This window comes from Sphaerodactylus townsendi, linkage group LG07 (assembly GCF_021028975.2).
Source record: "Sphaerodactylus townsendi isolate TG3544 linkage group LG07, MPM_Stown_v2.3, whole genome shotgun sequence".
In the NCBI taxonomy this organism is placed as follows: domain Eukaryota; kingdom Metazoa; phylum Chordata; class Lepidosauria; order Squamata; family Sphaerodactylidae; genus Sphaerodactylus; species Sphaerodactylus townsendi.
The window spans coordinates 51,480,352-51,500,867 of record NC_059431.1 but is presented as its reverse complement, the minus strand read 5'-3'; positions in this window follow the sequence as shown (position 1 = coordinate 51,500,867).

Genomic DNA, 20,516 nt, shown 5'->3' with positions numbered 1-20,516 from the left:
GGGGAACAATTCCAAAACACATGGAATACTCACAAGTAGAATAGAGATCAATACTTTTAATGCAATAATTCTAGTAATCTACAAAAAACAAAATACTTATTTCAGTTACAACACGTCAACCAATTCAGATTTTTTTAAATCAGAATAGGGAAAAAAGAAAAGCAAAAGCAAAAATACCAATCGGACTGCCCTCTGCTAGTTTTTTTTCCTGCTTCTTGTAAACATTCTTGAGATAGAGAGACTACAAAGCATCTTTATAGGAGCAATTAAGTCCAGAAAAAGCCAGGTGTAATCAATTATTAATTATAAGAAAGGTTGAAAGTCAATGTGTGAATTGAGTCCAGCAGGCTGTAAAGTGACCAATCTGAAGATAGAAAAGCTTTCCAGGCATCATACTTTATAGTTAACATCTTCAGATATATCAGGGATAGAAGACAATATTCCAAATCGGAGTGAGTTCTATAGGTGTAAGGCTGAACACACTCAAAGAAAGTCGACTTAATAAAAAGGAACGAATGTTATTGACTTATGTTGCCCTAACTACAGGGTGTTGGAACAGATGATTCTTGTCCTCAGTTCCAGTATTTATTTCTATTTCCAAAACAAACAGTAACGAATCAACTCCCCTGTGCCCCCCTGTCCTCGCTCCTCCCATTGGCTCCTTCGGAGCGGTGTGGTTTCTATTGGCCACAACCTCCTGCTCAGTTTCCCGCTTCTCAAGCCGAAATGGCGGGAACTGGTGGTTGCTGGGAGTTGTAGTCCTGACATCGGGTGATTCAAATGTAGAAAATGCTCTACCAATGGAACATCCTTGGTAGCATTCCTGATGTGAGAAGCATGTTCAAAAATATGTGATTTAAGTTTCCTGCAAGTTTGTCCAATATAATATTTCTTACAGGAGCACATAATAAAGTACACAATGTTTTTTTAAAGTTACAATTTGAAAACCTATCCAATTCTTTGACATAATTAACATGAGAAAAATCAACCCTTCTCATTTCTATTGACAAGAGACAAGCAGAGCAGTTACCACATTTAAAGTGACCATGTACAGGAACCAGCATTTTTGGTTTTTCTGCTAGAATCAGAACTAATAAGCATGTCCTCCAAATTTTGAGTCCTTCTGAAAGTTACCAAAGGTGGAGCCGAACAGCCAGGCAAATCCTGAAGGAGTGGCCAGTATCTAAGAATAATACTTTTGATGCCTGAGCCCATATCAGTATGCTGAAAGAAGGAAGTGATCCTGCCTGTACTGAGATGGGTTTTAGGAGTAAACAAGGAACCTCTATGTATACTGTCAGATCAATTTTTTGCCTTATGAATGTTGGACCATATATCTATATATCTATATAAAGCAATATAAAGGGACAAAACACCAACCTAAAAGAAGTCAAATGCTGTCTTTCTTTTATGGGAGTGCAAGAGGTTTTAGGCATGTTATTGTCTGTTAGCAATCTCATGCATTGCTTCTAATGTACCAGAATTAAACCTACTCATTTCAAGAGCAGTTGTCCTTGCCCATTATTTGCAAGTTACAAGTACACTTGTCCTTGGACACTATTTAAAAGTGATTCTTTGTACCTTTTGTAATTCTAATTCAGTCATATGTCCAGGTATCTATCATTTTACAGATATACAGAAGATTGAACATTAAAGCTAGAACCAAGTACCACTTATTGTACCTGTTTTGCCCATGAACCTGTTGCTATTTGAAATGTTCATGCATAACCTTCTATTTTGCTGGAGTTTTTTGCCAGTAGAATCTGATTATTTTTATTTCAATTTTACATGGTAATTTGTTACCTAATTAAGTAAAGAATAAACTTTGAGTTGTAAAAGTTAAAAACAACATTTCCTTTGTTCTCTTTTATGCATATTTTGGGTTGTGTTCTTTTTGTATTATCACTTATCAATAGTACATAAAAACAAGGATAAGCAGTGTTTTGGTAGTTTGTTTTTTAAAAAAACTTCTCTGGCAAACTAATTACTGCAGGCAACATTCTGTCTTTCACAGATCTTTGAGCAGACTTTTCTCTGCACAAACTTTATTGAGACACTGAAGGTTATGCCTTGATTGCATAAATATAGTTAGATAAATTAATCTTAATGTTATCCTAGGTATCCTTCATTTATATTTTATCTTACTGTTTACTTAGACTGAAGTATGGTCTGGGGACAATGCATTGCAATCTAACAGAACAACCTGTAATGGAAGAGCAGCAAAATTGCTGGTTTTTAAAAAATTATTTGTTTAAAATTTGTCCAGGGCAATTTACAAAATACAAGAATAATGAAACAAAACAGAAGTTATTAATTAAAATGCAGCATTAAAAACCATAGCATAAAAACACAGATTATAAACACATACACAACTGAGCAAATTAGAAGAACAGTTTCCAAACTGAAAATGTAGTAAACTTGGGTCAAAATGAACCCCTTAATTAAAGGCCTGGATGACAGACATGTTTTGTCCTGATGCACAAATGAGAGCAATGCAGGTGACAGGCAAGTCTCAATGGAAAGATTTCATAAGTAATGTGTCAATACTGGAAAAGCTGTCTGTCTCTGATTCTCACCTGTGTCACCTTTGAATGTGGAGACACCAAGGGCAGGACTTGTGATAAAGATCTGAACTGAACAGTATCGGAGGAGGCAATTATGTAAGCACCCTGGCCCCAAGCCAATGAAGATTTTAAAGATAAGAACAGGGGTGATATAATCCCAGTAACCAGCCCCCGCCTATAGACTGGCTGCTGGATGACCTGAAATTTCTGGTCTATTTTCAAAGACAGCCCTAAGTAGAGTGCATGATAGTTCTCCAAGCTTGATATAATTATGCCAAGGATCATTTGGGCCAGATTACTTTTGAGGAATGGCTGTATGAGACAGATCAGCTGAAGTGGATGAAAGGAGGAGACCTGAGCCTCCCACAGTAGGCCAGGATCTCGCAGCATCTCAAGCTATTGATCTGCTCCTTCAGAGGGAGTGCACCTGTTCCAGGACAAGCTGACTCTTCAATCCTCAAAAGGCTTTGCCATTGATGTAATTGGATATGAGCAATTTTAGTCACAAAAATGCATTGCAAAAGGATCACAGTTGATCTGTACGTGTTCACTCCAACATACTTAAATGTCTACAGTCAGGACCAATCAGAGCTTCTCCCAGTTTCTCATAGCTGGATTTTCTCTCACTGCAGACAAGGAAAAATACATTCTGTCTTTGAACTACAGCCCTGGTGATTTTCTTTTTTATTATATGTATTTTCTTTTTTAAAAAAACCCAAACTATACTGAGGAATAAACATTTTTCCCTGTTCTAACAAGCTTTTCCAGCATGAGATGCTATTGTAACACCTGGTGCTATTCAATTGAACTGGAGGTTAAGGCAGGTTAAGAGAGAAAATTTTAAAAGGTGAATGATGTTGAAAGCTTTGAAGAGTGATGAATATCAGCCTCAAGGCTATTTTTCCATGAGAGGTTCATTGTTGGAAGGCTAGTTTCCTCAGAACTCCATTCTCCCTTTATTTATTAGCAGTTGTTCGTCTACCAATGTACTGTTCTCTGTCTTGCTTATAGAGGATTCATAGCCAGACAATGAAGGCAAGCAGAAATCCATGGTTAGATCGAATTAATCATTTAAGTTTATTTTATTTCATTAATGTCAGCTAAGGAGGGTAGTTTAAAATACCAGAGAGGAATACCTTCTCACTGTGCTCTTTTCCTGATGCAAATTGATGCCTGGAGTGTTATTTGCCCTTGTTGTGAAAGCATACTGGATAACACACACTTTGCCTGCTGAGACAGTCCTGCAATTCCAACTGAATTGGAATTTCATGTATAGAAATTGCAAAAGTCTTCCCAAGTTTGGTCATTATTTGATGCATATTGTTTTAAAATGAAATAGATTCAAGATTTACTCGATGATTTTGTGTATTTCTTTCAGACTATTCTATGTAGAAATTGGGTTCATCATTGTTATATTGTTTAAAATAGAGAAGCAATGTCTGTAAGAAAACACATTGTCAGAACACACTCAGTTAAATAGGGTATTCCCAGGGAATAGTTTCTATTACTCCCCACCACAAAAATATTGATATAGTGCCCCACATGGATGACATAATGTATATATTTGGTTTCTTTCATGTCTGTTCATTGTCAGCTTACAATTCATCTCTTTCCTCACTCTCTCCTTCCTCCATCCTCCCCTCACTTAAGATCTCATTATGCAAGATGTCTGATGCCAGTACTTTGGAAAACCCAACCCAACTCAACGTCAGAGAAATAACTGAAAATTCACCATTAAAATCACCTTTTGCCCCTTTTCTGCTCTGCAGCCCAACATGGTAGAAGGGGCTTCAGTTTTCTCTCCCTTCTATCCAGTGCCCTTTGGAGATAAAAAAAAAGGCTGGGGGTTCTGAGTCTCCCACATGTAGTGGGTGGTTCTTTTCTCTCTGATCCATTCAACTTTTAGCCTCCCCATCTCTGTTCTCTCACCAACAGCAAATGAAGTGTCTAATATTAGGTGGATGGTTCATATCAAGTATCCACCAACAGACAAGTGGGAAGACAAGGAAGGAGGAAGAGAGGAGGAAGAGGAGGTAATTCTGTAAAATCATTTTGAAATCATTTGGGGAAATCATTTGGGGTGAGGGGACTGGGTGGGTTGTGGTGGGCCAACGGAGCAGCAGGGGTCAAGGCAGCACTTCTCTGTTAGGCAGGCTGGGCTGTTGGGATTGGGTGAATTCAGGAGGGTGTTGATAGGCTGGCAAAGCAGCAGGCACCAAGTTGCTACTGCTCCACTGGCTTGGATGGGCTAGTGAAGGTTGGGGGGAGAGTGTTGGCAGGGTTGGCAGAGCAGCGGGTACTAAGGTGCCTGTTCCCCACCAACCGGGCTGGGTTTTTTGAGGTGGGGGGAACCAGGAGGGTGCTGGCAGGGCTGGTGGTGCAGTGGGTCCCAAGGCGAGCACCAAGTGGGCTGTACTTTTGGGGGTGCAGTCAGTGCCAATGAGGATTAGGGTTGTGGGATGGGGGAACTGGGAGGGCGTTGGCGGGCCCAGCAGAGCCAGGCTTGCTCTTGGGTCAGGGGAAGATTGGTGAGGGAGTAGGTGGAATGTTGCCCACCAATGGTCAAACAGGACATACTTTGTGTGAGATGGGGGACAGGGGACAGGCAAGTTTCATTCCACTTCCCTTCATGAGTCTTGCTCACCAATTGGTGGAGGGTTCATCACCATGACATTCAACCACTTAGACAATTATGGGTCAAGATTGATTACAGGCAGACAGTTAATAAAAGGAGGCAAAGAAGACATTTTCTGTTCAGGTAGCCATATCTGTATACAAAATTGCCAATGGAATGGGATGTGTTGACAACTCACTTCCTGCAAATGGTGCACTGGGCTCGCAAAGTCCCTCTCATTCCAACCACCTTCCTTGCAACTGAAGAGCAAGCCTCAGTTTTTCATTATTTTTGGAGCTAGTATTAAATTTAATATTTTATCTTATTAAAAAGCAGTTTATTGGACAATATGATCAGCTTATTGGACAATATGATCATTGAGCCTTTCTGTTTTATCTCTGTCCCTTATTAGAGTTTCTCTGTTTTTATCCAACAGCGAGCCTATCATCTCTTATCTTGTGTTTGCTCCTTACATATCTGAAGAAGCTTTTCTTATTTTAGCCACCCTCACTGACTAGCATCAGCTCACTGTAAGCCTTGGCCTCTCTGATGACTGACCAACAGTGGCTAGCTATCCAAAGATACTTTTACTTAGAGGTATGTCCTTTTTTTTTTTTTGATCTCTTGAAAATTTCCTTTTTTCTCTCTTAGCTCATCAGGGTGTTCTCTGTTCTGTGGCTTCTTCCCCTATCATGTTTCCTTCTTGTTGCAATAGCAGTGGATTGATCTTAAAACAGTTCTTGTTTTAGGAGAGCCCACCCTTGACTTGTTCCTTTCCCTTCCAGCAGTCTTTCCCATGGAATAACTCTCATTATGCCTATGAGTTTGTTAAAGTCTGCCCTACTAAAATCTTTTTTTCTTTAGCTTTTATTTGGCATAAACAAATAGAATAAAATCATATCAAAAATACAGAAATTATAATAAAAGCAGTATTTAAATACAAAAGATATGGCATAAACGTAGGCTATTGGTTATACATAACTTCCAATAAAAAAAATTTACTACGATTTCACAAGTTGTGAGATCAGAATTGTCCAGTAAAAAAAGAGTCTGCATGAAGCATCAATTTCATTGGGTATCAGAGAAAACATATTAGAATATTTTAATCTAATATTTGCGGACTTAGGGCAGCAGAACTGATGTATCAATGTTTCAATTTGTTGTTCATTACAAGAGCACACCCTTTTACTCATTTCTAAGTTGTTGAATCTACCACACAATAAAGCAGAGGGGAAGACGTTAAAGCAAGCAAGTGTAAAGGCTCTTCTCTGATTAGGATTAGTTAAAAGATACAGGTAGGGAGCCATCTTATTTTGATGTAAAGGAATTGAGAGATGTAGGGGTGAACAAGTTTTCCTAGCAGCCCTGGTTAAATTGATCCAATCTCTTTCCAAAAATTTTTGTCTTAGTAAATTATAGGATTCTAAACTGGATAAAAGGGAAAGAGGGTCGAGATGTATGCCAAGTGATTCGATCTTTCTCTCTATTAGAGAAAACCATGGATTAGCCTGGGTGTCAGATAAGAGTAGGCAACGAGCGCTCATTGTGTGAAAAATGTAGGCGAAGCCAGAATTTGAAAGCTCTTGACCAGGCCCTATAAACTAATGAATTTTGACCCAGTTCTAAGCAAAGGGCTGCATACGGTACACAGTTCAGAAGGCCCATAATTTTACAAAAAAATTTGGATTGGACCATATTCAGAGAGTTGTCAACTGCATGTAGCCAAATGGGAACTCTACATAGTAGCTATAGACCTACTAAAATCTAACAGACACATGTGGCTACAAACTTCCTTGGTCCCCCACAGCAAAAAGAATTCTAGGAAGACATGGTCACTTCCCCGCAAAGTTCCCATCACCTTCACTTACAAGTCCCAATTAGCCAGACAGGTGAGAAAGTTGTGTGGCTGTTGATGCTTAGCAGGGGCATCTTGGAAACTCAGCAGAGGCATCTTGTTGCCCATGCTTCTTAATAAATACATGAAATGCCTCAGAGAAGTTACCTGGAGATTTGGGCTATAGCAATAAAATAAAACATGTTAAGGGACACTTTCAAGAAACAATTTATTTCTGTTTAAGCTTTCATGAGTCAAAGCTCTTTTCCTCAGATTCATTCAGGTTTACAATTAATAATTTGAAATATTATTTGTCCCAACTGATATAATCTTAAAAGATCTCTATCAACAAAATACTACACATCAGGATTTAAACAACAAGCACAGAGCAATCCAAAGCATATCTACTCAGAATATACTGAAGTCTGCTCAATGGCACTTACTTTTAGAAAAGTGTCGTTAGGATTTCACTGCAATCCCAGCAACTGTAATCTGGTTGCTGCTAAACTCAGGAGGCTGAAAAACTTGCTGGTTCCTGCAGAGGGCATCAGAATGGACCTCTGCTAGTCATCTTTTCCAAGTTTTTTTAAAAAAAGAATTGTTTTTTTAAGTTAACTAGAATTAGGGCCTTTGCACAAAATATATTGTGATGTTCTTTATGTGCAGTAACTCACATTAGAGCTAATTCAGCTAATGACCTCCAAGTCATTTTGAGGGATTTTAAAACACAGACTACAACCCATTAGAACCACACTTCTGTTAATCTTAAGCACCATCAGAGAAGAGAAGATTTTATGTTCCTAAGTATACGCTACATGCAGCATTAAGCAGAAACACTTGATCTATCTTGGAACAAGCAATCTCAGCATGAAAGCATGTAATTGTATTTACTATTTCTGTTTTGATGGCATTTCTATTATAATTCAAAGTTTGGATACTGTAGAGTGTCTGAGGCAAGCTTCTGGCTCAAGTGTTTGTTTATTTGAAAGATTTATGTACCACCTCTCTACATTCCAAGGATTCCTGAATGAAGCAGATTATTTCCAAACTGTTTCCCAGCTGAACAGGTCTTGGTTGCACAGGTGGACTGCCTGTAGTGAAAGATGGACAGAGGAAATGTATCTGTGCTGGACCTTACAGCAAACAGTCATTATTATTGTAGTTTTCACAACTGTTGAATGGTGCCCTGAAGGAAAGTCAAGATGATCTACTGGAATTTATGCAAGAATTACAACATAAGAACAGCTAAGAACTGGTGGGAACATTGTCTAGAGAAAGTAATGGAAAATGAGAAGGTCAAGATCTTGTGGGACTTTCGAATCCAAACGGACAAAGTGTTGAAACACAATACACCAGACATCACCGTGATCAAGGACAAGAAAGTGACCATCATCAACACAGCAGTCCCCGGTGACAGCAGGGTCATTGAAAAAGAACACGAGAAGGTCACTAGATACCGCGATTTGAAAATCGAGTTTCAGCGTCAATGGCACAAACCAGCTGAGGTCGTCCCAGTGGTAATTGGCATGCTGGGCGCCATCCCAAAAACACTAGGGCAGCACTTGAAACATCTTCGAATTGACAAAATTAACATCTGTCAAATTCAGAAGGCAGCCCTGCTGGGATCTGCACGAATACTACGCCGATACATTACAACTTCCTAGGCCTCTGGGTGAAGCTCGAATTGTAATGAAGGCCAACAACCAGCTAAAGATCTGGCAGCTGTGAAATCTACAACAACAACAACAACAACAACAATAATAATAACAGCAACAATAATAATAGGATAGGTCTATCAAGAGCAAGTTTGCTTCTGAAAACCAGTTACTGGGAAGCAAATTGGGATGGGCTATTTCCTTCATGCCTGCTCTAGTGGGTTTTCAAGCAGCATCCAGCTCCCACTGTGGGAAACAAGGATGCTCTGTTGGATTGACCCTGTTCTGATCTAACCATACTCCTATATTCTTCTTGTTCTCCAATGTCTGTACATGGATGACCTCCTAGGATACTGAAACTGAAGTAAATAAAAACCAAGGGCAATCTGTAATACCTTTTGATCAACTCTGTGCTTGCTCTTCCATTGCTTGAAATGAGAAGAGACTTATGGGTTTATTGGTCTTTTGAAATGCTTTTGGTGCAATATTTCTTCAGACAGAGTAAAATCACTGCTTAATATTTTTCTGGGTCTGAAGGCTGCAGATTACCATTGTGAAATATGTGAATAAGCAAAATGAAACGTGGGCCCGGAAAAGAGCTAAATGCTCTCAAGCTGACATAAAGTATATATTACCCAGGAATTTTGTCACTTTTTACTAAATGGATCTAGCTCACGGATGGGGACAATGCCACTAATGTAACGGATGGACCAAGATTTTAGCTTTCTGAAATATTGAATGCAGAATAAAGATGACTTTTTAATCTTAAACAGCAAAGTTTAAAAAGGATAGGGAGTCAATACAATCTATGGACATCACAGCACATAAAAAAACAAAGAAGTCCTTGAGAAAAAGGATAACTGAGGAAACAGGCTGGTTTATTAACAAGAAATAAAAATTAAAGCCAGAAACAATATTTCCTGCTTTAACAGGAAAATCAATAAAAAAAATAGTTGATAGAAACTGCATGCAATGCTGCTGAAGAACAGTTTAAATAAATATATGTTAAAGAAACTTGCTGGATTTGCTCTAGCAGCTCTATATGCATGACTAAAGCTTCATTCAGCCAACTGGCAATTCTCAGATGATCCCCCACAAGAATGGTGAATTCCGCAAAGGGCAAATATAATGGATGCAGGGTGTAATACAAACTGCTGTTTTTTGGGGGGACTTTGCACAGGTCCCAACCCCAAAACAAGTTTGCCCCATTTTATTTCCCTCAACCCAGAGTTTTTGAAAATCTTTAAAACAGCAATTCTTTTGCAAAATCCTGGGTTGAAGCTGTTCCTACACAAACAGTCAGACAGGAGATGCTTTATTTCCTTCCCTTTCATCTCTTCACTCACTGTATGCTCCATGCCATCCACCATCAGGGAGAATCCTCCAGTTGCCATTCTGTGCAGGTCATCCAGCAGGTTGTGGGCAGATTCTCTGAACACCCCACAGGGTACAAAGTCCTCACACATTATCTCTGTGTGGCAATGAGTATGCCCAGTCCACAGCAACATGTTCCTTTTTGTCCTACCATTGCAGAGAGATCCCTTTTTCAGTGGTAAAGCCACCGGGGGGTGCACAACGCACCGGGCGCTACGATTCTGGTCACTTGGGGGGCGGAAAAATCCCCCGGCCCCTGTGCCCCCACAGCATCCCACCCCTTTCTGTGGTGCCCCCGCCCTCCCACGGTGCCCCCCATGGCACGCCCCCACTTATTTTTAGGAATGGAACATCCCTGAGAAGAAACCTGCCTGCTTTGCCTGGGCCTGGTGGGAACTACATTTCCCAGGGGAAATGTAGTTCCCACCAGGTCCAGGCAATGTGTAAGGAATTCCAAAGAGCAGAAATAAAAGGCTTTTGGATATAAGACCGTTTATTCAGACATCTTAGAAAGCACACACACACACGACATGACAGGAATGAGACCTCCCGCCCAAACTACAGGTTATAACGTACTCAATCCCTTCCCCCTCCCTGGGCCATCCATCCAGGCCCATCTCATGGGAACGGAATGCTCATCTTGGTCAGCAAGATAAGCCGTCCACCAAGGTTGTTGCCGCCGATTTTGGCCCGCCGCCCGGCTGGAGGCATTCCGTCAAGGCCAGCTGGTTGGGAGAGAACCAGGCAGAACTGCCATCCTTACACTCTGCTTCCCCCAAGAAAACCTCCCCCCCCGGCTTATTAGGAAAGGCTTTGTGAAAAGCAGCAAGGAGGGAGGGGGCATCAATATTTTCTGTATATACCCATTGATTATGGCCAGAGGGATAGCCAACTCATGAAACTAGATACTGTAGACAATTGCGGGAAAAGCGGGAGTCCAGAATAGCATCTATTTCAAAGTGCTTGTGGCCATCAATTATAACTGGCGGGGGTGGCTCCGGAGGGTCGTGCCAGGCATCTGAAATGGGAGCCTCCTTGAGCAAGCTGGAATGAAAGACAGGGTGAATGTTACTTAATGAGTTAGGCAGTTCCAAACGAGCAGTAACATCATTGATCACCTTTGTAATCCGAAAAGGGCCCACAAATTTCTTGCTAAGTTTTGAATATTTGTGCACGTCTCTAAGGTTTTTAGTGGACAAATAGACCCACGCCCCAACACGCAAAGGGAAGTCCGAGCGACGCTTGTCCGCCTGAACCTTTTGTGATTCTTGGGCCTGCTGCAAGGTAGACTGCACTGTTTTCCAACCCTCGGCTAGCGAAGAAATCCATTGTTTGAATTCTGGAGGCTGCAGTACCTCTGCAGGCAGCTGGGGCAACGGGTGGAAAAGACCACCAGAAACAATCTCGAACGGGTCTTTTATGCGTGCTACTATGAATGGCATTGTTATAATGATACTCTGCAAAAGGAAGTAAATCGCACCAATTGTCCTGATGATAATTAGGTATAACAACGTAAATACTGTTCCTAACGTTCTGTTCGTCCGTTCTGATTGGCCGTCACTTTGAACGTGGTAGGGGGCGGCGACCACTGGGGTGGTTCCCAACAGCTCCAGGAAAGCCTTCCAAAACTTAGATATGAATTGGGGACCGCAGTCGGATACCACCTTGTTGGGAGAGGAGTGTAGGCGATAGATATGTTGGATAAACAAACGGGCCAGTTTAGGTGCCGACGGGATGGTGGTGCAAGGAATAAAATGCGCCTGTTTAGAAAAAAGATCCACCACCACCCATAAAACAGTGTTCCCGTGGCTTTCCGGCAAATCGGTCATAAAATCCATGGAAATGACTTGCCAGGGTCGAGATGCAACAGGGAGGGGTTTTAATAACCCATGCGGCTTCCCCGGTATCGACTTGGCTTCTGCACAGACGGAACACCCTTTGATATACGTTTCAATGTCTTTGCGCATGGAGCGCCACCAGAACTGTCGGCGGGCCAGATGCAACGTTTTCAAAAACCCGAAGTGCCCAGCTTGACGGGCATCATGACATATTTCGAGAACCTGCCTCCGGAGAGGAGGAGGGACGTACCAGCACCCTCCCCGTTTCCAAACACCATCCTCTAAACGCAGTTGTGAATCTCCTTCCTCCGCCGACAGTTCGCGGAGCCCCGTCTCCTTGAATCCCTGGAGGAAGGGGGAGACGATGTTAGGGATGGTCGGAGGGGGAGGAGCTGCCGTAGTTTGTGATCGGGTGACAGCTAATCCCAGCTGGGAGGGAGAGAGAACGGTACGCGGGATATCTCGTAGCGATAAAGCCCCGGGAGGCTTTGTGACAGCGATCAGCCAGTTTGTTGCTTTTACCAGGAAAGAAATGGACAGTGAAAGAGAACTTGGAGAAAAAATCGGCCCAACGCAAATGTTTAGCAGACATTTTGAGTGGTGTGGACAGGGCAGCCAGATTTTTGTGATCTGACCAAACCTGGAAGGGGTGTTTGGCTCCTTCTAGCCAGTGGCGCCAAACACTCAATGCAGCTTTGATAGCCGCGGTCTCCTTATCTCCCACAGTCCAATTTAGTTCAGCCCCAGAAAACTTTTTGACAAGTAAGCACATGGTACCAATTTGTTATCTTTATTTTTCTGCAAGAGGGCAGCTTCTAGCTTTATCCCAAGCATCCACATGCACGATAAAAGGAAGATCTGGGTCTGGGTGTTTTAGAATTGGTTCTTGTAGTAAAAGCTGTTTTAGCTGCTGGAATGCTGACTGGCATTCTCGAGACCAGAGAAGGGAGCTCCGGGTTTAGAAGCCCGTGAGTCTTTGCCTTTGGTACGTAGGAGATCGGTGAGCGGTAGGGCAATTTCAGCAAATCGGGAATAAAGTCACGATAGAAATTGGCAGCCGAGGAAGGATTGCAGTTCCTTCCTGTTGGTGGGGCAGGCCATTCAATTACTGCGGCTATTTTTGCTGGGTCCATTTCCAAGCCCTCATGAGAGATTCGATACCCCAGATAGTCAATGGAGGAGCGATGGAAACAGCATTTTGACAACTTGACAAAGAGGGAGTTATCTAGTAGGCGTTGTAAGACTTCGTATTAGTTTCTCATGCTCCTCAATGGTTTGTGAGTAAATTAATACATCATCTAAATATACGACCACTCCGTTGTATAACAGATCCTGGAAGACTTCGCTGGATAAGAGCCATGAAGGCTCCTGGGGCTCCAGCTAATCCGAATGGCATTATTAAATATTCATATTGTCCAAACTTTGTATTAAAAGCTGTCAAGTGTTCATAGCCTTCCGCAATGCGGACTCTGTAATAAGCCTCTTAAGTCCAATTTGGTAAAGATCCGCCCTTTGCCCAATGCATCCAAGAGGTCTTTAATTAAGGGCAAAGGATACTTGTTGGATACGGACACAGCATTCAATCCGCGGTAATCAGTACAAAGTCTTAACGAACCGTCCTTTTTTTAACAAATAGAACAGGGGCGGCATGGGTATGTTTTGTGGCACGTCGTATGAATCCGCGAGCCAAGTTTTTATCTAAGAAGGCGCGGAGTTCCTTCTCCTCGGTAGGACTCATGCGATAGATTCTACCTTTAGGTAACTGAGCTCCGGGTTGCAGTAAAATTTTGCAGTCAGTATCCCTATGGGGGGACAATTGGTCGCACTCCTGTTCTTGAAACACCCTGGATAAGTCTCGATACGCCTGCGGGATTTCCGCAGGACCAGGGGCAGACAATACATTTAAAGCTTTAGGATCCATGAGCTCGTTCTCAGTGAGAGGTGGGCTTTCCTCCCCGTTCATGTGATCTCCACAGGGGGGATCCGAGAATTGGAGGATCCGCTCTTTCCATATGATGGTTGGTTCATGTAAGAGCAACCAAGGCATGCCCAACACAATAGTGTGTTTAGCAACAGGAGCAAGGATGAAACTTATTTTCTCCCAATGGTCGGCACAACGGAGAAATACTGGCTGGGTTTTAAAATGTGCCGGACCTTCACCTCCTAGAGGACTACCATCCATTTGGGTGAAGGGAATGGGTTTCACCAAGGGGACTCGGTCTAAACCAAGTTCGTCGGCCACTTGTGGCCTCATGAGACAGTGGGAACAGCCCGAGTCCACAAGTGTGGAAGCCAGAATGCGCGTATGTTTACTTGGGTTGGCTAGTGTGGTTAAAATGGTAATGGGAGCACTGCCTTCACTCACCGCATCTGGAGTGGGGTTAATGTCCTCGGGTGCTGCTGACAGGCAGAGCGCTACATCTCCGTTCTCCCGCTCTTCCTCGATAGCAGCTTTAGACGATCCCTGGGGCGGCAGTCCTGATTCACGTGGAGGCTTGGCTGCCACGGGGCGTGTAGGCGGAATTTGGGGTTTTTGCTTCTTCGGGCAGTTGGCAGCCAGGTGGCCAGGCCCCCCGCAGTAAAGGCATAATCCCAAGCAGCGATGACGTTCCGACGTGGTTTCAGCTGCGACGGCAGGAGTTGGTTTGCGAGTACTTGGTGCTGGTGTCGTGGCGGGTTTTGGGCGCGGACGGCCATCTGCGCGGGCGTGCACAAGACGGGCAGCGACTTGTGATCCCAGTTCAATCCATTCGGCTATTGTCCGCGGGATCCAGATGAGGATAACCGTTTTGCGCAGTTTGATGTCCATGCCTTCGAAAAAGTACTCACATTTCATGCGTTCCGGCCAATCTGGAGGGAGTTTACTGGCCGCTGCACGAAATTCCTGAGCGTATTCAGCGAAAGAACGGTTACCTTGTTGGATGGTTTTTACTGTATGTATTGCAACGTTTTCTGCATCAGGGTCTTGGAAACGAAGGCGTAACGCCTGGACGAACCCCCCCACTGTGCGAGTGTCGTCAGCCTGTAATTCGTAGAGAGTAACGAACCATTCAGCCGCTATGCCATCCAGTACTGATCCAATGTCTCGGACTTTCTCACGTTCAGAACGATATAGGTCATCATACTCTTGCATATGGGCATCGAGTTGTAAGATGAAGTAGCGGAGTTTTGATGCAGTCCCGTCAAAACGAGCTGGGATGGGCGGTCTGTAAAATCCTCTCTCAACAGCTCGAGGTGCGTGTTGAGGTTGTTGCTGTAGGTGGCCTGGTTGTTGCAAGGGGTAAAGTGGCGGGGCTGGAGGAACCGGGAAAGGCTGAGGCGCCCTGAGTTGGAGGACCGCTGAAATCGGACCTCGAAGTACCGTGCCTCCGGCGGGGAGGGGAACTGTAGGCGCGGAGAGGAAGGTAATGGCCTCTATCTGGAGTTTCCCTCCTGCCAGTGTAGCCCGCTGTTTTACGCCAGAAATCTCGTTCTAGAGTCGGCCTAACTCTCTTTCCTTGCGTGTTATAAGGCGTCCTGGTGCGCATGCAAGACCGCCCTTTCCCGGATCCGCTAATTTAGCTCGCTCATCTCGCTAGTATGGCTGTAGTCAGTTCATTCTGTGTTTGGATGGCCTTTGCCATGCCTTGCCAGCGCTGGCGTTGTAAATCCATTTTTTTGACTTGATCCAGTACTTTGTCATGAACTCCGTCGTGGGATTCTTGCTGGAACTGTGCGACGCATAACGCTTCACAATTTCACTGATCCAAACCTCATTTGGATTTCTGGCGCTGCTTCTCACGGTCCCGTGACCAGATTTTTTGGCGCTCCTCTTCCTTCTAGAGTTCGCGTTCGCGCTCCCAGGCAAGTTTGGCTTCACGCATGGCAGGGGCTACTTCATCAGTCCCAACTTTCGCTCTTCGAGAGGGGCATTGGGAACGGGTCAGGGATCGGGATTAAGTTCCCACCCTCAGACGGACTTCTTTCGATCTCCCTCCGACCGGCTTCCACGGGAGCTCTTCCATCCGCTCACTTGCTCCCCCCCGCTCTGGAGCCGCAGTTTTTTTGAGTATTGGAACCCTCTACCGCATCATCGATCCGACTTCCATGTCATTGATGTTCCAGCATACTCAGCCGTGAGTCTTGGAGTGGCCCGGTAGCTTGTTGCCACTGCTGCTCCTTTGGGAGATATCATGCGCAAAGCTACTTGGTTCATAGGAATCTTTCCATGGATTCCTCCTGGGTGTCAGTATGGATGGGTTGTCAGTCCCAGTTCCCTCAGGGGACTGGCTGCATTTTGGGTTTTGTGTAATCCACTTTCGTCGGAGGGAAACGAACCGATGCGACAGTTATACGCCTGGATCCATGGATAATGCACCAAACAAGCTTGCCATGCATCTCATCGTTAATGTCAGGGACTCCACCTTGTTCATCCTGCAGAATGAAACAAGGGCAAACTTGTACTTGTCTCTAGGTCTGCCCAGAGAGTCACTCAGAGAAATCCGGGCCATCTCCATCTCCTAGATCCCTCGGAATCTGAAGTTGGAAGGGCTTTCGAAGCCCTCTATGGGGGCTATCGTGCCTCTCCACATGGTCAGTTGCGTGCTCAATCTCTGCATGTCCGAGAAACACCAGAGATCCACACTTCCTCATGTAACAGTAGGTTAGAAAAGTGCGATTCCCTGTCATAATGTAAGGAATTACAAAGAGCAAAAGTAAAAGACCTTTGGATATAAGACCGTTTATTCAGACATCTTAGAAAGCACACACACACGACATGACAGGAATGAGACCTCCCGCCCAAACTACAGGTTATAACGTACTCAATCCCTTCCCCCTCCCTGGGCCATCCATCCAGGCCCATCTCATGGGAACGGAATGCTCATCTTGGTCAGCAAGATAAGCCATCCACCAAGGTTGTTGCCGCCGATTCTGGCCCGCCGCCCGGCTGGAGGCATTCCGTCAAGGCCAGCTGGTTGGGAGAGAACCAGGCAGAACTGCCATCCTTACACAATGCAGGCAGGCTTATTCGGCCTGCTTCTTTCCTAAAAGTAAGTGGAATGGGGTGCAAGGGGGTGTGGGGGGCCATGGGGGGAAAGCCAGAGTATGCACCCGGTGCACTCTGGCCTAACTACACCTCTACCCTTTTTCTTTTTTTCTTTTATTCTGCGTGTTGCACATGCAAAGTTATGCAGTAAGCTGAGTAAGCTAAGAATTCCTTCTTGTTCCTGTTTAAAATCAGAATTCCTGCATGCCCCAAAACAACTTGGTGAAGCTAATAAACAGCAGCCCCACTAACACTTAACCCAAGACACATTTTTAACATACTGGTATGCCTGCTAATTCTGAGGGCAAAAAATACAAATTTTACCATAGACAAAGCAATATGCCTATCATTATCAGCTAAGATATATTATAGAGAAAAATCATGTGATCACCAAGAGAGCCTGCACAATACAGGCAATTTATAGTTAGCTTTTATAAATGAATACAAATAACAGCTAAATACCAAACTGAGGTACAGTTTCAATTATATTTAAACTACAAGGCCAGAGTCTTTGGGGGCAGCTAATACCTTTGCAGTAACCTGACCATTTTGCAAGCTTATAGGAAATTAAAAGGTCAACTATTGGATAGAGAGTTCTCCACCCTAATCACCGCAGCCAAGAAAACATGCTCCCCCCTGTATTTTTCTCTCCCATTTGAACGGGGCCACTTAGCACACTACCAGTATTGCTTAATAAACCCTGTTCAAAGGAGAGCCATAATGCTCGCCAGGTTTAATGTTATGCCTTCTGCCCTGTTACATGGCAGATTTAATAAGCAAAAAAAGGCTAAAAGATTGTGCCCATGTAACGATGGCTCAGTTGAATCTCTGGCCCACCAATTACTTCACTGTCTCAGATTCAAGGAAATCAGGATCCAAGTATGTGAATCTCACTCCCCTTTACATTTACCCGATCTCCCCGATTTATTTAGATTACACTACTTGTTGGACAACCCTGATCCTTCTCTCTGTATGATAGTGGCAGACTTTCTCCTGGAAATTACTAAATGCCAGTAGATTTCCTTCGTCCTAACATGTATATCCTGTATTGTATATGCTTTTTAATCTGTTTTTATTATTGTTGTACTGCTGTCTATGCCAATAAAGGCTTGCTTCAAGAAAAAGCTGTAAAGTATTTACTCTACCCAAAAAAAGTTGGTGAAAAATAGGGACTATTAGAAGAGAAAAATAATTTGGCAAAACAGGGAAATCTTGGAACTTCCTTCCTAAATGGTATGTTACTTTACATTTTAATTGTGATTTGTATTGCACATGTACTGCTTTAGAAGCCAGTTTTGACTAAAGAAGTATGATAGAATATAGCAAATATTACCTACAGGGTGCAGCCTGATTTTGGTGACATCTGAACATCTATATAGTGAAATTTCTTTAGTTCTTGTGGCAGGAATACATTCTCATTTGCCAGAATAGAGATAAATATTGAATATTGAAATAACTACTGCAGAAGTTTCTTGACATGAATTGATAACAGCATTGGCTATGAATACATTCCAAAATCATTCTCCACGAAAACTTTCAGAGTTTTGAAACCCCTATATAATCCAACACATTTATGGGGATGTAAATGCCAGGAAAATTAGTAAACTAAACTCTGAGTAAGCAAGTTTAGGATGAAGTAGAACAAAGGCTCCAGGTAGGGAAAATGTATTCTTTTCTTCTCATATATTGTATTCTTCCTTTCAGCCCCTGCTTAGCTTTATGGGCACAAAGAATACAGTCTTCTTGGTCATCATACCCCAGTTTCAGCATACTCTCCCAGTCTCCCTCTCCCAGTCTCCAGTGCTGAGATACCAAGTTAAGACTAATTTCAACAGATTTTATTTTCTGTCCTTCAGTGCTGGTGGGTTTATTTAGTTGGATTTTTCTGCTTTCTGTTGATGACGTTTTTCATTTTTGTGGTAACTGGTTTTAATTTAATTGTGTTGTTTGAATTTGTATTTGTTATTGTGTGAATAGCCTTGGATTTGAATTTATTTTATGTTTTAGAATATTTTTATGTCTCCTTTCTACCCAATTAGGGTCACTAAAATAAGCCAACAGTTAAGAAGGCACAGTAAAAACACATCTTAAAAACAATTAAAACTCAAGTTAAAATTCACATGTAATAACACATAAAACAATAGTTAAAACACAAGGCAGGAAGGAAGAATCACTGAGGAAATGCCAAAGGGGGAGGGGAATTCTTCACCCAATGACAGAACCCATTGGTCCCCTAGTTTTTGTGTCACACCAAGGAAGCCCTTTTTTTGGCAGTCACCCAGTCACTGAAGGTCACTAGAACCACAGCTTCAGATATGACCTTAGTGGTTGGTTGGGCAGGTTTGTAAGGAAGTTAGTGATACTTCAGTTGCTCTGGACTTTACAGCCAATGCCAACACTTTGAAATGGGTCTGGAAATAAAATGGGAGATGGGTTAAAACTGGTAGAGGTCTTAGTGAAGATGGTAGAAGTAGAGGTAAAGTGAAGATGGGTTAAGACTGGTAGAGGTCCCTGCAATCCACTCTAGTGGCTGACTGTATCTATTGAAAGATAGCCCTATATAAAGCAAGTTGCATTACTACCCAGGTATGTAGAACAGTAACCAGATCTTTCTGCCCAGGAAATGTTGCAGTTTATCCAAAAGGATGGCTTGGTCCAGAAGTATCCCCAAGCAATGGACTTGTTCCTTCAAGGAAACACACTTAGAACTAACACTACTTCAGTTCTGGATTAGACTTTCCTCATACCACTAGTTCATCTTCTTGCCAATATTACATTTTATTATTTATTTATTTATTTATTTATATTATTACATTTTCATACCGCCCTCCCCCGGAGGGCTCAGGGCGGTGTACAACACTAACAGACAGACAATAAAACAAATAAAATAATTAAGACTTAAAATGCAGCAGCGTTCAGCTATCGAACCCGATTTAAATTTAAGTTTAAAAATAGATGGCATCCGACTATTAAACTCCTCTTAAGAGAGGGACAGTGGGCCTAGAATGTTACACAGCATGTTTGTTTGTTATGGGCACCCACATCAGCAGCTGGTCTCCCCGAAGGCCCGGTGGAAAAGCTCAGTCTTACAGGCCCTGCGGAACTCATTGAGGTCCCGCAGGGCCCGGACAGTTGGAGGGACAGCATCCCACCCGGCAGGGGCCACGGCCATAAATGCCCTGGCCCCTGAGGGTGGGAGGCTGCCAGCCACATCATAGGCGGGGATCACTCAGCAAATTGACCCAGCCTCCGCCAGAACGCAGGGACCGACGTGGGACATAGCGGGGGCCAGACGGTCTACGTAGGTACGAGTGGTCCCAGGCCGCATAAGGCCTTTAAAGGTTAAAACCAATACCTTGAAGACGCATCCGAGGAACTCAATCAACTGGGAGCCAGTGCAGGCGACGCTTGGCATGGGTGCATAATATGATCTCTACAAAGGGCACCACATGTGCATTGCAGACGTGCCGTCTGCGTGCTGGACCAATTTTAATTTCCGGATCAGTCGCAAGGGAAGGCCAGCCAGTAGAGCGAAGGTGCAATAGTCTAATCTGGAGGTGACTGTTGCATGGACCACTGTGGCCAGATCCGCCTGGGAGAGGAAGGGGGCC